The following is an 18736-nucleotide window of genomic DNA, read 5'->3' as shown; positions in this document are numbered from 1 at the left end:
CCACCCCGGACTTTGGGCCTTGGCCACCCCAGCCCGGCACCCGCCAACGGCTCGAGGGGGCGAAGCCGAGGGGGTCCCAGCCCGGTTCGGAGGGAGCCATCGCTCCCGGGCTGTCCCAAGGCCCGGCTGGGGCTCGGGACTCCCGGACCCCGGCCTCCAGACCGGCTCCGAGTGGGCGGTGCGAGCGCTGCGCCTGCCCAGGCCAGGCGGCCGCGAGTGGCGCCAAGGGGCTGGGTGGTGCCTGTACCCGAGCGGCGTGGACAAGCCCCGGGCCCCAGATCTGGGCGTTGCTGGGCCGAGATGGTCCCACCCGACCCCAGATCCGCGTTGGTCAAGGCCCTCTCCTCCATGCAGCCTCCCGTGCAAGCCCAGTCACCCCTGCCTCTCCCGAGGTGGGCTGTGAACCATGTGGTTCTGACTGCACAGGGACCTCTGTGAGCCTCGGTTTCTTCATCCATAAAATTTTACACACGGGGCATAGCGGAAGGAATGCGCTGATTTAGGAATCAGACGAGCTGGGTTTGAATCTCAGCTCGAGTACTTATCAGCTCTGTGGTCTTGGATGAATACTACAACTTTTCTGTGCTGCACTTTCCTCATCTGTAAAATGGAGCTAATCTGATATATACGAATAAGCTTGGAGATATGTCTGTCTATTCATTTATATCTGGAAGAATATACCCCAAACTCGGAATTGGGGGCAACACCTGGGCAGGGGCTGTGGGGTTGGGAGAGGAAAAAAATACAGCTTTCACTTTTTACTCTACATGCTTATATGTTGTTGAATTTTTAACCACAAGCGTTATCTATGTTTTTAGTTATGTTAAAGAAATAAATAATATACATGAAAGTGTATGACAAAGTAGATAATAAATGGTCACTACTATTTTTAAAGTTTTATTTGCCATTTATTCATGAACCACGGTCCTGTATTGCTGGGTCTACTCAGTATTTGAAAGGTTTTGGCTTTTTTTCAGTAACTTGTCAATATTTTATTTATTTATTTTTTATTTTAACTTTTTGGCGGCACCGCCCGGCATGCAGGATCTTAGTTCCCCAACCAGGGATCCAAGCCACGCTCCGTGCCGTGGAAGTGCAGAGTCTTAACCACTGGACCACCAGGGAAGTCCCTTGTCAATATATTTTTTTAATATAAATTTATTTAATATTTGGCTGTGTTGTGTCTTCGTTGCTGCGCACAGGCTTTCTCTAGTTGCTGCAGGCGGGGGCTGCCCTTCGTTGTGGTGCGCGGGCTTCTCATCGCGGTGGCTTCTCTTGCTGCGGAGCACGGGCTCGGGGCTCGAGGCTCCCGGGCTTAGTTGCTCCGCGGTATATGGGATCTTCCCGGACCAGGGCTTGAACTCGTGTCCCCTGCGTTAGCAGGCGGATTCTTAACCACTGCGCCACCAGGGAAGCCCTAAAATGCTTTGACGTGTAACAGGTATACCCTTATTTGAAGTTTAACATCCATATTTTGTTTTCTCAGTAAATCCCTAAGTTTTTTCAACACAAGGAAAGAACTTTAGGCTACTTTGTGTCATCTGTATTTTTTCATATTTTTTTATGGTTTTTTTTTTTTTTTTAGAGTTAAAAGAAATATTTGAATTGGAATGATATACAACAGACAAATGAGTCCCAGGTGCCCAGGCCTGCTTTCCAACTTTTTTACCCAAGCTCAGGCCCACAGGATGGTGGGTAAGCTGGCTGGGAACCCCTAAGACCCCTGTTACTTTGTGCGGGTGCAGGACAATGTTGCTAGAGCTTTGTTATTAAGTTTTTATTTTTTAAGAGACATTATAAAGCATCCTAGTTTTAAAATATTGACAAGTCACTAAAAAAACAACTTTAAGACATCAAGTACAACCTCCAAAACATGACTGTTGCTCAGACTTGTCTGCAGGCCTTAAGTCTGTGCCTCTTCTGAAAACGTCCTCAGTCTTGGTCTCATACTCCTAAAGAACTTGGGAAGATAATGGGTTAAGGCCCCCTCCCGGTAGGGGTGGTTTATCTTGGGACTGTTGGTGACATGCAGTCCTAACCCAGAGGCATATTTATAGTTCTGGATTTGGAGTGGGAAGCCCCTTTGCTCAGACCTCAGAGTACAATGCTGACGATGAGATGCCCAGTCCACAGGGACAGAGGAAGATATTTTAGGTCAGGGGCCTTTCAGTGCCCCCAAGTCACACCCCAGCAGCATTCACTTATCTACCAGGAGGCAAGCTGCAGGACCAGAAGGTGTGACCGAAGACAGCAGAGTGGGAAGGAAGCCTGGCCCGAGGGAAAGGTCCGCCTTTGACATTTGTCATGCTGTGAACTGAGGGTCAGATATAGTCCTTTCCATTAAGAAGTGGCTGTGAGCCAAAGAGCTCACGAGATTTATTACAGCTATCACCTCCCATGACTTGGTGGTCTGAAAAGATTGTATAAGGAAAGGAATTTCCTATGCCTCGGCAGTGTGCAAAAGGCCAGATGAAATTTGTGGACACTGTCTCAAGGATAAAAAGAAATTTCTTAAAAGATTATGCAGTAAGTAGATGTTCACCCAAAAGTACCTGTAGGGCTAGGACAAATGAAGGACAAAAAGGGAACAGGCTAAGTATTCGTCTGACTTTGAGCTTAACATAGTGATTTAATAATAATAATAATATAGCTAACATGTATATAGCACTTACTCTGTGTGCAGACCTCATTGTAACGGATTTGGAAACAGACACAGGGAATTCCAGGGGTCTGGGTTTGATCCCTGGTCAGGAAACTAAGATCCAGCAAGCCTCACGGTGTGGCCAAAAAAAAAAGAAAGACACAAAGAAAAATTCGGTAATTTGCCCCAAACCTCACAGTGAGAAGCTATTACCCGTGTATGTTGGGTGCAAATGAAATGTTTGAGAAATTTAGCTAAGTTCACTTAATAATTCTTTTTTCTGGTAGTAGAATAAGGAAGTTTTATTTGTGTTGAACCGAATAACATTTTAAACTCATGTTTCCTGTGAGACGTTGTCCCTACTCCAACATAATGCTGATGCCAATACCAGTGTGCACAGGTGGGGCCCGGAAACTAGTGTGAAACTGTGTGTCTTTTGGTTTGTGGCCATAGCACCCATTTTCAGAAAGCCCAGTGTTTGCCTTCCTGCCTATGGGAATCGTGGTTTGCTCAGCTCCTTTGTTCCAGAAGAGCCACTCTATTCCCAGTTGCTACGCACCAGCCTGGTCTCCAGCCGTTGATTCTCAGTGTCCTGTCACGTTGTTCCGCACTTTCTGTCACTGATGCCATTCTGCTGACCATTGGCCTAGTTAGCTTACTCCCCACAACAGTTATGAGAACAGCCTCTGTGACCTGTTCTCTGCAAGGAACCTGGAGGGTGGGGGCCACCCGGCCATGTTTACCTTTGTGTCCTCCACCTCGCCTGGCATTTAATAAATGCTTGTGGGATAAGCCATGAACTAGAAATGGTGATCCCTGCCTCAGCTATGGTCACATTCCAGCAGTTTCTGGTTGTTGTGTCAACCCATTTTGGCTGAGCTGGTTCTAGGATGATGAAATCATGAAGAAACAGGAAGTGGCCCATTTGGTAAGATGAGGTGCAAGATGAGGATGGGATTTTTCTGGTCTCCCAGTCACTGCTCTGGAGACATTAAATTTGGTCAGAAACTTTTTTTTTTTTGGCTGCCTTGGGTCTTCGTTGCTGCCCATAGGCTTTCTCTAGTTGCAGTGAGTGGTGCGTGGGCTTCTCATTGCAGTGGCTTCTCTTGTTGCGGAGCACAGGCTCTAGGCGCACGGGCTTCAGTAGTTGTGGCTCGCAGGCTCTAGAGCACAGACTCAGTAGTTGTGGCACAGGGGTTTAGTTGCTCTGCGGCATGTGGGATCTTCCCGGACCAGGGCTCGAACCCGTGTCCCCTGCATTGGCAGGCGGATTCTTAACCACGGCGCCACCAGGGAAGTCCCAGGATTCTTTTAAATTTGATTACCATATTTCAATCTTCCAGGTCCTTTCAGGCAGGTCCTGGGGTCCTTGGTGACAGACTTTGCCTCAGTACCGCCCTGAGCCATGTGTCTGTCTGTCCATCGGCATTCGAAAAACAGGAAGTGCTCAGTAAATGTTTATGGAATTGAATGAATTGATCAAACATAACCTTGGCAGCCATTAAGTTTACAAAATCGTCAGTACTTTGACAACTATGTTAAGTGGTTTGAACTCATGTGCACATCTTCTTACATATGTGCTTGGGAAACATGGCCATAAGCTAGAGCTTCTGGATTAGGCCTCCAGAATGTTTGAGAATATTCATTGTTTGCTAAATTGGGAAGATTTTCAGATGATATTCTTCCTCTGTTATAGTCTCAATATAACCGATGTACAGATTTAATAAAATGGTACCCATCACCAGGCATGGGGAACAATTAGCCAGGACGCATTCCTCTGACACAAGCCTCCACTTAGTCCTGTCCTTAGGATCTTGGAGAACATTCTCAAGTAGCCACACTCCCCTTGGCTACTAGGGCCTGGGGAGCCCAGAGCGGTCGACCGTCCCATGCTGCCACTGCTGCTACTGCTGCTGCTGCAAGATCCAGCCCTGGGTCCTAAAGAGATTAAGCGCTGATCCAGATTCCATCCCAACTTTGCCATTCAGGGGCTGTGTGACCTTGGGCATGCTAAGCTTCAGGCTTCTCATCTCTAAAACTGGAGTAACAACAGTTCTCAGTTTATCTACTTCATGGATTATTGCAAAAGCCAAAATAAAAATAAGAGCAGGTGTGTGAAGCTGTAGAGTCATAGAGAAAAGTCAGTCAGCGTTATGATTAATGATGCATTTAAAATTTTATTTTAGTTGACGTGCCGCGTAGATCAAAACTCTGCACTGTGTAAAGACTTAGACCTGCCCCATCGCGATGCCCACGTTCTGTGCTGAGAATCCTCTCTCAGAGCCCAGCAAGATTCAACAAGGATTTGCCAGTGACAGAGCACATATTAAATGTGTTCTCACAGCAGGTTGACAACGGTGGCCCAGGCTCTGTGCCAGGGGTTGGGGAAAAAAGTTATGTTGCTGTCTGGGTAGAAGCGATCTTCCTTACTAAGAAATCTGGCAGCAGATTGGCCACCAGGACTGAGTTCTGTGATGTCTTCCCAGCTTGGCAGGCTCCTTGTGCCTTGGGGTTCGTGGGCCAGAAGGTGAGGTGCTCTGGGCTGGCACAGGTTCAGCAGCTGCTGAGGGCAAAGATGCACTGGGAAGACATTGTCCCAGAGTCACAGAAAAAAGGGCAGGCCCTGCTTGGTGGAGGAAGGGCGAGGGTTGAGGCCTCCAAGCATTTTGAGAAAACAGAGAAACTTATTGTTTTGTTCTTGAGTCTGGAATTGCACTTAATGTACTGGCCACACATAGTACTGTGACCAATTCCAAGATCAACTACAGATGTGAATTAAGAGCAGGAAAGAGTGCGTTTTGTCCCAAGTAAGGAAGGTGGCAGAAACCCATCTTTCCTCTCCAAAGGGGCTCCTACAGAGAGAATAAATGTCCGGTGATAACTGGGCCCAGTGTCCAACCCCTCACCTAATTCCAGAAGTAAATTAAGAATTTCTCCAAGCAGAGCAGAGGTATACAGAGAGGCAGGCTCTGGGGGTGATGCGGGCCCTGTTTGTGGTTTGAACAGGGCACCCCTTTCAGTTATAGAGCAGAGCGGGGAGATCAGCTGATGTGCTGGACTCTATGGGACAGAATCTGAGCAAGTTATTTCTACCACTTGAGCCTCAAGAAATGGCTTCTTTCTTTACTGGATTGCCGCTGGAGACAGAGGATTCTAACCTCAGGACTGCCCTAAGGAAAGGGCCATGGTAATTCTCCCCACATGAATCTTGCTCTCGTGCCTAGAAGTTTCCCTGACTTTCTATAGAAAGCCAGCTTGGTGTCAAATTAATTTTGACAAATTGTGCTGAAGGCCTAAGAAAGGCAGACATAAAAGGGTAGGAATCAGGGTACAAAACTCAAAACTGCAGCCAGAGAGGCGGGCAGGGCAGCCAAAGGAGAGGCAAGAATTTTGTACATACCAAGAACTTGAAGTCAGAAATGGAAGACTCAGAGCTTGCTCTGAAGGAAATGAGTCAAGGCAGGAGGTAGTGTGGGCTTGCCCCTCTGACCACAGGCCCAGGCTCATCTCAGAGACCTTGAGGGCCCTGTGTGGACAAGCAGGGGGCCACATCTGCTCCTGGTGCTGGAAAGGTCTCCCTTCTCTTGCTCACAGCCTTCCCTGCTCCTGGCAGCTTCAGGATCTAGTCCAGCTCTTAGCGTGGCATTCAAAGCCTTGCCCTCCTGGCCACAGCCTGCCCCTCCGGCTTCACCACCCCAAACAGGCAGAGCCCCCAGCCAGGGCCTGTGTGCCTCCTTGCCTGAAATGCCCACCCCCATCTGTCTCCTCTGAGGTTGGAACCTTCCATGCCCCAGCACATTCTCTCTATCAGTGAGCCCCTCACCTCCCAGGACCACCTCTGTCCCTCTCTCTCCTTGGCCCAAAGCCCTGGCCCTGACAGCTCTCTAGGCCCAGGAGTCTCTCACTTAGGTGTGTCTGACAATTGCCTGCGAGGATATTAAAATACAGCTGCCTGGTCCCCAATCTGGGTGATCTCGTTCCTGAGCTCCACGGGGGTCCTGTGCACACCTACAGGGGAGGTCCACTGGTCTAAGCCACTCCTTGGGAAGTTTGCCTGTGAACCAGGTACCCATTTGGGTCCTCCAACCCAGGTATGCAGGAACCACACTTCATTTCTCAATAACAGCCACATTTCTGTTTCAAGCCCCCCTTCCCCCGGGGGGGATGGAAACTTAATTGTCAGTTTAGGGGCTTCCCAGCCTCACCTGTGTTGATGATGTTGTGTTGGTGATGGAGGTGTTTATTCGCAGAGGAGAAGCTGACAAACCTCCTGGAGCAAAGGCCAGGTCCTCTTCCGTACTCTGGCCTTGATGCAGCAGGGTCACGCTCTCCCAGGGGAGGGAAGCAGCGGATGCCAGGCAAGACTAAGAACAGATCTGCCTGTGGCAGTGGGGACCAGAACCCAGTGGAAGGAAGGGTCACGGAGAGGTTACACTCAAATTCATGTAAAACTGACATCCTCTCCCCAAACCGTGCTTCCTCTCCTCACTTCTCCTGACCTCCTGTTTTGGGGACTCTTTTTCAAAATCCTAGAGTCATCTTGATTCCTTTCTCTCCTTTAATTCCAGAATAGTACGGAAATTTAGAGGTTATTTTGCCCAGTCCCTCCATTTTCCAGGTGAAGAGATTGTGGCAATTTCTGGCAAACCCAGAATTAGATCCCAGATCCTGTCATGGACATGAAGTCCAGTCCTCTTAGCCCAAAGACTTCCTGTCCTTCACATAGTTATGTGTCCTCGTCCCTTCTGTGGCCACCACCCGACAAAGCTCTCCTCACCTCCTGCGTGGATCACGGTGACAGTGACCAATACTAATGTGTGACACTTTGCTCCTGGCGTCCATGGAATGCCTTCTCTCCTTCCTATACCTTACATCCTACTCATCCTCCAAGGTCAGCTCAAATGCCACCTCTTCCAAAATCAGGTGTTGGCCCGATGTGTCCTCTCCCCCTCCAGCTGCATTTAGTACCGCGCCCCAACGGCTCCCGGCAGGTGAGACGGTAGGCAGGCTGCACCTGTACGCTATTCAGTTTTCCGTAATTAGATGAGAAATTCCTAAGAGCAGGGACTTGCCTTACACTTCTTGGTTTCCCCTACAGGGCCTGGCATCGAGGACTACATGATAAAATTGCAGTTGCTGCTTGTGTGGTGTATGCTAAGAGGGGAAACTTTAGCAAAATGCTTAGAGGTGGCCACTAAGCCGCTGGCCCAAGTGAACCGGGAACACAAACTGAGAAGGAAATGTTTAATTTCTGGGGTAAGCAAGCTCCAAGAGTGGCTGAGGGTGACGGAAAGAACTGATACAGTCCAGCAGGCGTCTTCTTCCAGGACAAGAGGAAAGGCTCTACATACCAAGGACCTGACGTCAGAAATGGGAGGGTGGAGGCCTGCTGCAGGGGGGGACGCGGGGGAGGTGCAGGTGGAGGCAGGAGGTAACCAGCTTGCCACTCAGACCGCAGGTCCAGGGTCACCTGCCCCCAGATGCACAGATGTGCCTGGACTCTGGCTGAGCCACTGGCCCCAGCTGGACTTCTGGGGCTCTAAGGTGACCACTGCTCTTCCTGGGGCCGAGAAGCGTAAGGGTCCCTGCTCTGTGGCCTCACGTTCAGTCTGGGACTGCAGCCTGGCTCCCCAGCTTCCCTATTTGGCTTCAGCCGCTGCTCCCACTTGATTCTCTTCAGTCCACGCTCCCGGACAGGCCCCACACGGTCCCTCGGCTCTGCTGGCTCAGTCAGTGCGCAGGAGCCTTCGAGACTCACCCGCCGGGCATCCACCTGGGGCACTTGGGAGCTCACTGTTTTCCAGTGTCTGGTACCTGGTAGGTGCTCAATTACATTGTTCAACGAGTGACTCATCATTCTGGGGTTCAGCTCCCTGAGCCTCCCCTTTGAAGCCCTGACAGTCAGCCCAGGGTCAGCATCAGAAAGAAAATCCCTGTTTCTGAGTCCTTGTGTCTTCTCCTCACCTCAGCCCCCTGCTGTCTGGCTGTCCTCTCACCATGGGGAGGGGCTGCTGCCTGGCAGGCAGGGTGACTTTGGTGGAGGGTGAGGGGCAGTTATACCCAGCACTGCCTGCCTGTCTCTCACTTCAGGGCCTGTCCTCATCTCAGAAACTCCAGGATGCAGAGGGTAAGAGACCTGCCTTGGCCCCAATTCTTCACTGTGCACAGAACCTCCAGTCTCCAAGGGCTTTTTATTTTTTTTTCTTTTTCTTTTTTGGCCATGCCATGCAGTTTTCGGGATCTTAGTTCCTGACCAGGGATCAAACCCGTGTCCCCTGCAGTGGAAGCACAGAGTCCTAACAACTGGACCACCAGGGAATTCCCTCCAAGGGCTTTTTTAGATTCATCATCTCATTTTATCTTCTCCCCAAACCTTATAAAGTGGGGGTGGGCCTGTGGACATTACTTCCATTTATCAGATGAGAAAAATGAGGCAGGAGAGGATGCCAAGCGCTTGACTTAGGAAGCAGAACTGGAGCCAGAACCCAGGTCCCCCCACCCCCGGCCCAGCAGCTTCCCGGCACCGTTCTGAGCCGCTGGGGCAAGGAGAAGTGTTGGCAGGCCTGGGAGTGGTTTTCCCAGCAGGAGGAGCTCACACTTTTCTGGGAAGTAACCTGCAGCCTTTCAGAGCTGGGAGCGCTGGAGCAGTACAGGCTGTCCCCTTATTTCACAGAGGAAACGGCAGCCTGGGGCCCCTGACTCCAGGCCAGCAGCCGGTATCCCCACTGCGTGCTTGTGTGCAACAGTCAGGACCCTCAAGTTTGTTCTCTGATTACTGGGCCCGGATTGCATCCCATTTGATGCAAGGCTGTGGGGCCCTCCTGCGAACCGCTTTATTTTTATTGATGCAGCTATAGGCACAGTGTTCCCAGGCTGCCTGGGTTCACATGCCACCTCCTTGACCAACTGGCTGCGTGACAGGGGGACGTGACCATGCCACTACCTCGGGGCTCAGTGGGGTTTTTTTTGTGTGTGTGTTTTTAAATTTTTGGCTGCGTTGGGCCTTCATTGCTGTGCACGGGCTTTCTCTAGTTGTGGTGAGTGGGGGTACTCTTTGTTGCGGTGCGTCAGCTTCTCATTGCGGTGGCTTAGGCTCTAGGCCCTTGGGCTTCAGTAGTTGTGGCATGCAGGCTTCAGTAGTTGTGGCTCGCGGGCTCCAGAGCGCAGGCTCAGTACTTGTGGCGCACGGGCTTAGTTGCTCTGCGGCATGTGGGATCTTCCCGGAGCAGGGCTCAAACCCGTGTCCCCTGAACTGGTAGGCGGATTCTTAACCACTGCGCCACCAGGGAAGTCCCTCAGTGGGGTTTAAATGGGATGATACATGTAGTCTTTAACTAAATAGCACCTGATCCATAGTAAGTAAGTAAGTAAATATTGGATGGTATTATTATTTAATTTAGAGTTAGAAGACTGAGTGGTAAAATTCTATTAGGCTACACAATTATAAATGCCTGTGCTGACACCACAGAGGTGGCCCCAGGAGGAAGCTATTGAAAGGTCTGAATTTTTCCCCAGCAGGAGAGCAGCTCTGCGGTTTAATTGGCCTGCACAAAGCCACCCTGATCCCCTCCCCCAGTGTGGACAAGGAGGCCCTGGCCTGCTCTGCACCCTGCCAGGAACCTGTCATCAGCAGCTGATTCCACTCCCCAGCTCGTGGACCGGGATTGCTGCGGATCTGAACACCCTAGGGAGGCAAGTCCCTGCCCACTTACTGATCACTGAGAACAGGTGGGTGCTGAAGGTCGGGCCAGACCTATTTGTGGGGAGGCAAAGCACAAGGTTCTGGAGAGAATTAAGAGAAAACACTCCCGTCTCAGCCTCCATCTGCCTGGCTAGGGCTGGCATGGATGTCAGGCAGAGCAAGGGAACTTTTACTCAAAGCAAAATGACCAACAAAGATCATTTGTTGGGGATGGATCCCTCATAAAAGCAGCTGAGAGATGCATTCAGATCTGAGCCCAAGGCTCCTGGTGGGGTCGGCAGTGTGCCGTGCTCCGGAAGCCCCGGCTTCTCTTGGTGAAGTTGCAGGGCTCAGAGGAGCCTGGGGCTCAGGCAGAGGACATTGGCCTCAGGTCCTGAGCAAGGGCATCTCCAGGGGATCTATTCTGACTGAGGCAGGAGACAGATGGGCCCCCGGGGCAAACAGTTTGAGTTCGTTCCTTGCGGACCGATACTCCGTGGAGACGGGAATAACAGGACAGTTGAGAGAGGAGGCTGGGCCCTGCCCAGATAGAAGATAAGAGAGCACATATTCCTCATTCTCGAAGTCAGGAGACCTCCCTGACTACACATGCGCAGAAAGGCTCCTTGGAGGTCAAAAGGGGTGTGATGCCAACTAATGCTCACTTACCTATAGGCCTCTTCGGTAGAATCCATCTTGGCTAAGAGATGTGCATGCACACATGGGAAAATCCTGAGCTATACCAAATTCAGACTTTGAACCAGGCAAATCAAAATGATTGGCCAAAGGAAACCTGGAAAAATTGCCCCATATAAGTGATTCAAACTGTCACGAGGGCGCGACTCTTTCTGCACCCGCCCGTGTGTCTATCCACACGTACTGTACTTTTTTCTCCTAATAAATACTTGTTTCACCACTTTCCATCTCTGTGGGAATTCTTTTTCTGCAAAGCCATAGGGCCCGGGCCTTTCACTGACCACTGATCTAGTGCCTAGGATTCGGTGCTCTCACCGCCGCGACCCGACCTCAATCACTGGCCGGGAACCGAAATCCTGCTTCAAGCCGCTGCAGGCCGAGGCCACCCGAGACCACGACCACTCTCCCAAAGCAGTGCAGTGGGTGCTCGCTGGGCAGCCGAGCCCTCCTGCACAGACCCACATCTCTGGGACAAGCTCTTCAGAGTTGAGGGCTGTGAGCACAGGTTAGCGGTGGGGTGGGTCAAGTTAGGACCAGCAGGTACGTCACCGCCCTGCCCTGGCCACAACCAAGACTTTTGCACCTTCCTCCTCACCCTATCCATTCTCCTCTGGCTTCAGTCCTTTACACTGAAGCGGATTTTTAAACATAGGTAAAGCAGTTGGTGATCATTTTGTAATGTATAAAAATATTGAATCACTATGTTGTACACCTGAAACTAATACAACGTTTTAAGTCAATTATACTTCACTTAAAAAAAAATAAAAATAGGTAAAGCACATGGTGCACAGTACAATGCATCTCCCTGCTTTCCCCCCCACCCCTGCCCCTCGCTGGCCACATCCGCGGGTCCTTACTAAGATGGCATACACGTACGCAAGCATACAAGTCAGTAGCCTCCTTTTCTATCTTCTTTTGGTTACAGAGACTCCTCTGAGAATCTAACAAAGCCTGGGTTCTTCCCTAAAATAGGGTACACACATGCACAAAATTAGCGTACAACTTCAGGGGTTCACACACTCTCTGTGGCCCATTTTGTCCTCCTGAACAAAAGATTCTGGTTGTGATGTAAAGCAACTGGGCCTGAGCCACCTCCTATCTCCTCAGTGCCATCCCCCCACATACACACATCCCCCGACTACCAGGATCTTGACAAAATCTCAGCAAGGGAGCTCTTTTAAGGCTTTGACAAAACGGCTGAGGCAGACAAGGAGTTTAGTTCCTTCTCTCAATAGCTTCCTATTATATTTAGAATAAAATAAAATCTAAAATCTTAACATGGCCTCGAAAGCCCTCCTTTCATGCCTGGTCTGACTTGAGCTTCCTTTCCTGGTCTCATCCCACCACGAGTACCCTCCCCTCACGCTGCTCTAGCCAAACCCACCTTCCTTCTGTTCCACCTTCTTTCTGTTCCATATTGAACTTATCAAACCCAGTCCCACTTCAGGGCCTTTGCTTAAGCTGCTCCCTCTGCCTGGAAAACAACTTCCTCTGGGAGAATTACTGCTGGTTCCTTCTGGTGTCAGTGCAAATGTCATTTCTCAGAGAGGTCTTCCCCAACCACATTTCCGTACGCTGCGCTGCCAACCCCAGCACCCCTTCTCTCTGTCGAACATCCTATTTTATTTTCCTCAGGGCACTTACCACTTCTGAAATTATATATATATTTTAAAATTATATATATATATATTTTTTTGTTTGTTTTTGTTTTAGTCATTTATTGTCTGTCTTCCCCCACTAGGGTGTGAGCTCCATGAAGTCAGTGGCCATGCCTGGTACGCACTACGCACTCAGCAAATATCTGTGTTTTGGATAAAGGATTTTGGTGGAGGTTAGAAAAGAATTTTGACTCAACTCTCCATCCCACCCAAGCAGTTCCAGGCAATCCCTGCTCTGGTTCTAGGCAAGATTCCTGCCTTTCCCTCATTTCTCTATTCCCAGTTGTCCTATCCTTTCCCCAGATCTTTGGAGCCTTTCCCTCCCAATCAGCATCTAACAAAAACTCTTTTGTGATTTTTATGCCTGGGGGATTTAATCTGAGTCAATTTGGCCTCCCCAGCTCTCCCTCAGTTGAGTCCAAAGGTCTGCTCAGCATTTCCAGTGGATCAGCCAGCAGCTCTGCTGTTTGAGGGCTCAGAGCTCCACCCCAGGGGAAACCAGGGAACTGACAGAGGTCTGGGTCTCTGCTCCCTGTGCTTTCATTCCGGGGTCTCATGGAAATAACCAGCCAAATGAGAAAAGCACAAGTGGGCTATGTATTCTGTCCTTGCTATAGCAGGGGGGTCAGCCAAGGTCACTTGTGTTTTAGGAGAGAATCAAAGGCAGGCAGAGGAATGGGAAAGTTTCATAGCGGATAAAAGGGAAGGTTTCAGGTGTGCCCTGATTGAGGCTTTTGGCATGGGGAAGCTTGTAGGCGGGCTAACTAGAAATGGGGCATCCTGGGGCATGACTGGTTAGGGGTACATATTTGGCTTTCTACGGTTGCTCCCACATTGGAAGTGGGGACCAAATTTAGGCAAGTTGTCAGTTATTAATCAAGTCCTGGCCTTTTTGATCCAATTGTTATAGAAGTTATTGGTTTTTTTGTTTGTTTGTTTTTGGCTGCATCGGGTCTTAGTTGAGGCACATGGGATCTTTGTTGAGGTATGCGGGATCTTTTTCGTTAGGGCGCGCTGTCTGTTCAGGTTTCTCTCTAGTTGCAGGGCGTGGCCTTCTCTGTCGTTGAGGCGTGCGAGCTCAATAGTTGTGGTACGCAGGCAGGCTTAGTTGCCCCGTGGCATGTGGGATCTTAGTTCCCTTGACCAGGGATGGAACCCGCGTCCCCTGCACTGTAAGGCGGATCCTTTACCACTGCGCCACCAGGGAAGTCCCTAGAAGTTATTGTTTATCTTCCCGGATTGTTGCTAGAGATAGTCTAACTTCCTACAAATCTGACTTATAGACTTCCTGGGTGGTTTACTGTAGATAAGGGGTTGGTTTCCTGGGCAGCTTTCAGAAGGTTGTGGGTGAGTTCTCTTTTTCTATACGATCTGGCCACTGTTTATGTGCTCAGTCTCTTGGTCTACAGGGAAGATCAGCATTTCAGTGTCTCTTCCTCCCTTCCCTTAGACATGTGAATACCTTGGAATAGTAGAATCATCAAGATTTAATTTCCTTCACTCAGCAGCTCTCTAGAGAAGGCATTTTCTGTCCAAAGAGCGGTGATAGGTGCAATAAAAGGAGTAGGACAGGGCCTGGGAGTCTGCAGCTTAGTGGGGAGGCGAGCCGTGAGGTCAGTGCAGAACTGTGAGCAGGCCATGAAGTTGGTTCCAAACAGGGATTCTGATTAGGGGAACCAGAAAGGCTTTGTAGTCGGTGTGGGATTTCACAAGTGGGATTGCTGTAGATGGAAACCAGGGAGAGGAAGGGATGCCATGAGGAAGGGGGCAGGTAGAGGGGCCTTAGGTTTAGTCCCTTACTCTCTTTGGGTCTCGAGTCTTCACCTCAATGAGCTGCTGTGAGGTAGACACGGTACGTGTGAGGTGCTTTGTGAGTTGTGAAGGTTTCAGTGTGAGGGAAGGCTTGGGAGCCAGCTGCAAAGAGCTGCTCTCATCAAAATGAGGAGCCTGAATATACCAAGGCAGTAATAATAATATTAATAATAATAATAATACCAACATTTAGTGAGTTGGACTCACTGCTCTGAGCCCATATAGAAGACCTACAACAATCTTATGAGGTAGTTACTATTACTAACTCCATATTACAGATAAGACAACTGAGGCACAGACCAGTTAAGGAACTTGCCCCAGATCACACAGTAAGTATCAGGGAGAAGAGACTGCTCCCCCAAATGATGCCTCCTGATTCAACCTCTTTGTCCTGAATGTGGGTCCTGACGCATCACTAACCATTAGGTATAATAAAAACCAGCTCTTGGGGCTTCCCTGGTGGCGCAGTGGTTGAGAGTCCGCCTGCCGATGCAGGGGACACGGGTTCGTGCCCTGGTCCGGGAAGATCCCACGTGCCGCGGGACGGCTGGGCCCGTGAGCCATGGCCGCTGAGCCTGCGCGTCTGGAGCCTGTGCTCCTCAACGGGAGAGGCCACAACAGTGAGAGGCCCGCGTACCGCAAAAAAAAAAAAAAACAAAAACCAACTCTTACTAAGTGCCAGGCACGGTCCTAAGCACTTACATGTACTAACTCATTTAATCTTTGCAACAGCTCTCTGAGATAAGGAACTGTGATTATCATTCCCATTTGATAAGAAACTGAGGAGCTAAGTGGCATAGCCCAGGCCTCTGACCCTGGAGTCTACACATCGACCACTGTGCCATGCCACCTCTCGTTAATAAGCAGGGCTGTGACCACCCATCAGTCAAGCCCTGATTGTCACAGTGGATCCACACAGTGGCTCACGGCTAGGAGCTAACCCCAAGCCAGTGCTTCTTGCCTTTCTGGATCACAGACCCTTTTGAGAATCTGGTGGAAACTATAGACACTCACCCCAGAAAAATGCACAAGCGCACACACACACACACACACACACACACTTTAGGAAATTCACACATCCCCCTCATAAGCCTTTCCATGGCAAGTGGGAGATGGGGGCAGACCTCTGCAGTGAGTGCTTCAGCCAAGGGATATTCTCCAGTCTGGAATGAAAGGCCAGGGCTTTGGAGTTCTACAAGGTTTAATCTATTGAGAGATTAAATAAATTCAATAAAATTCCATATCTACTTTTACTTACTTTACCAGAGACCAGAACAGGAGGCAGCCTGTCCTGAGAGCCCCCATCTTTGGATCAATCTAATTACCCAACTTCTTTCCCACACCCAGACAGCTGACCACTGCTGGAAGAAATCTCGTAATTCTGCCGACTGATGCCAATGCACATACACGGTTTCTAATCCCAGCTGGGTCTTTAACACTACTTGGCAACTCTTACTTTTCCCAGATGAACAGTCATACCCAGTTCTCACGATGGTCATTCCAACCCTTGTGTAATGATTTTTTCTTTTTCTTTTTTTTTTTATTCCTGGCTGTGTCGCGGGCTTTCTCTAGTTGCGGTGAGCAGGGGCTACTCTTCATGGCAGTGTGCGGGCTTCTCATTGCGGTGGCTTCTCTTGTTGCGGAGCACAGGCTGTAGGCATGCTGGCTTCAGTAGTTGCAGGATGCGGGCTCAGTAGTTGTGGCTTGCAGGCTCTAGAGCGCAGGCTCAGTAGTTGTGGCGCACGGGCTTAGTTGCTCTGCGGCATGTGGGATCTTCCCGGGCCAGGGCTTGAACCCGTGTCCCCTGCATTGGCAGGCGGATTCTTAACCACTGCGCCACCAGGGAAGCCCTGTATTGATTCTTTGAGCTTTGAGAGTTTTCATCTGTTAGAAGCTGCACAGTTGCACAAATTTAAATTCACATCCTCCAGGGTTTTTATCTAGTTTCTCCCTCCACTTGTGCTCTTGATGCTTTTATTTGTCTATTTGGATAGTTATTTATTTATAAGAGGCTGCCATGCCTGGCACTGGGCTGGACTCTACCCAGCCATGGACCTACCATGGTCTCTGTTCTCATAGAGCTTACAGCCCAGAGGGAGACTATCATTCAACAGATATTAGAAATATGATGAGGGGCACTAAAGGGAAAGTAGAGTGTATTATTCAATGTATTGATCTGGAGGTTTCAGAAAGGCTTCCCTGAGGAAATGTTATTTAAAGCTGAGTCTTGAAGGATGATATGTCAATTAGGAACACTTTGGACTGCATATAACAGAAAACCTGACTAACAGTGAAACCATAAGAATATTTCAGAAGCTTGGAAGCAAAGGGTTCCAGGATTTTTAAGTGGCTCCACAATATAAAACACCATGAGTTGACACTTCTGCAATTTTCTTGGCTTTTCCCTCATTTATGAGGGGTGCCACAGACTCAAGTGTGACTTCCTTCCATAACGTCACCCCAAAGCACAATAAAGAGAAAAGGCTCTGGTTCCCGATCAGCTCTCTTTTAAAAGGGCACAAAAATTCATCCACAAGTTCTCAGGAATTTTCCTCTTGTGTCTTTTTTTTCCCTCAGAAGTGTGTCATATGCCCACCTCAGGCATAGAAGGGGGTTACCATGATGGACCTAGCCCAATTATGATTCATCCTATAGCACAGTGAAGATATCGCTGCCTATTGGATCCCTCAAATGAGGGTCAAAGGGACCAACAGTTCTGGACATGGAAGCCTAGATAGTTCAGACAAACCCTCATACCAATAAAACCAAACCAAACCAAAACAAAAACTTTAAAAAGTCATCTTAAAAGCATCGGAGAAATAAGGAGATTTGAAGAATTGCTGAATTGAGATGCTGAGATACTGAAGAGCATGAGAAAGTGAAATGAAACCTTCCCTAAAGGCTGCTTATGCCTTGGGGTTCTTGTTTTGGAAAAGGCTGAGCTGCAATACTGGCAGCCTCAAGGGGCTAGGGTGAAAATTTCAGACTTATGTGGCTCCAGATTGCTAGTGCCCTCAGGAGCTGGCAAAATAAGTTCTGTTTAGTGGAGATATTATCTTGAGCCTCAAGGAATTTCTATAAATAATTTATCAAAAACAGTGTCCAGCACACAGATATAACCCAAGGGTATAAAACAGCATAAATAAGAACAACAGGGGGACTTCCCTGGTTTCCAGTGGTAAAGAATCTGCCTTACAATGCAGGGGACGTGGGTTCCATCCCTGGCTAGGGAACTAAGATTCCACATGCCGTGGGGCAACTAAGCCTGCGTGCCGCACCTATTGAGCTCACGCGCCACCACTAGAGCCCGTGTGCCGCAAACTACAGAGCCCACACGCCACAACGCCTGGAACCTGTGTGCCACAACTAAAGAAGAGAAAAACCCGCATGCCATAACTAGAGAGAAGCCCGCGCGTCACAATGAAGAGCCCGTGCACTGCAACTAAGACCTGACACAGCCAAAAATAAATAAAATAAATAAATAATAAATAAAATCTAAAAAAAAAAAAAATAGAACAATAGGTACCATAGATAATAGAGAGGCAGATGCCACTACATCTTTCACTTCCTAGCCTCAGAAGTGACATACCATCACTTCTGCCATGTTTGATTGGTCACATAAACAACATGAGAGAGGGACTACACTAGGGTGTGAACACCAGTAGGCAAGGGTCAGTGGGGACCATCCTGGAGGCTGCCTGCCACAATCAAGAACCACACAAAGTCAGGATGTCCTCAATCTCTGCTTCCCATCAGTGTTCTTTCGAAGTCTATCCAGGGGAGTAAAAAAGAAAAAGAAATAAAAGACAAGAGGATTAGAAGGAAGAAACAAAACTATTGATACTCATAGTGGTTGTGATTGCGTGCAGAGAAAATCCCAAAGACTCTACAGTTAAGGCACATCTTCTTTCCCTCCCATGGTCACCTCTGGGATGCCAGCGCCTAAGACCACATCCTGCAGTTCACAAGCCAGTTCCACTGCCAGTTCCACTGAAGGGGAGTTAGAATCCACAGCAGATGTACAAGGTTGACCTGAAAAAGTTGAAGCCAATCAAAAGAGACAGGAAAGGATAAATCTCCAGATTTCTTTTTTTTAAAAGTCTAAACAATATAAAAAATGAGGAAAAGCAAAAGAGAGAGTTAAATAAGAAAAAAAAACTACAGAGTGAAGTAAGTCAGAAAGAGAAAGACAAATACCGTATGCTAACACATATATATGGAATTTAAGAAAAAAAAATGTTATGAAGA

This window comes from Aethalodelphis obliquidens, unplaced genomic scaffold, assembly GCF_003676395.1.
Source record: "Aethalodelphis obliquidens isolate GAN/ISIS:26980383/991018 unplaced genomic scaffold, ASM367639v1 scaffold116, whole genome shotgun sequence".
Lineage (NCBI taxonomy): Eukaryota > Metazoa > Chordata > Mammalia > Artiodactyla > Delphinidae > Aethalodelphis > Aethalodelphis obliquidens.
The sequence above is the reverse complement of the archived record's forward strand: the minus strand, read 5'-3'. Positions refer to the sequence as shown.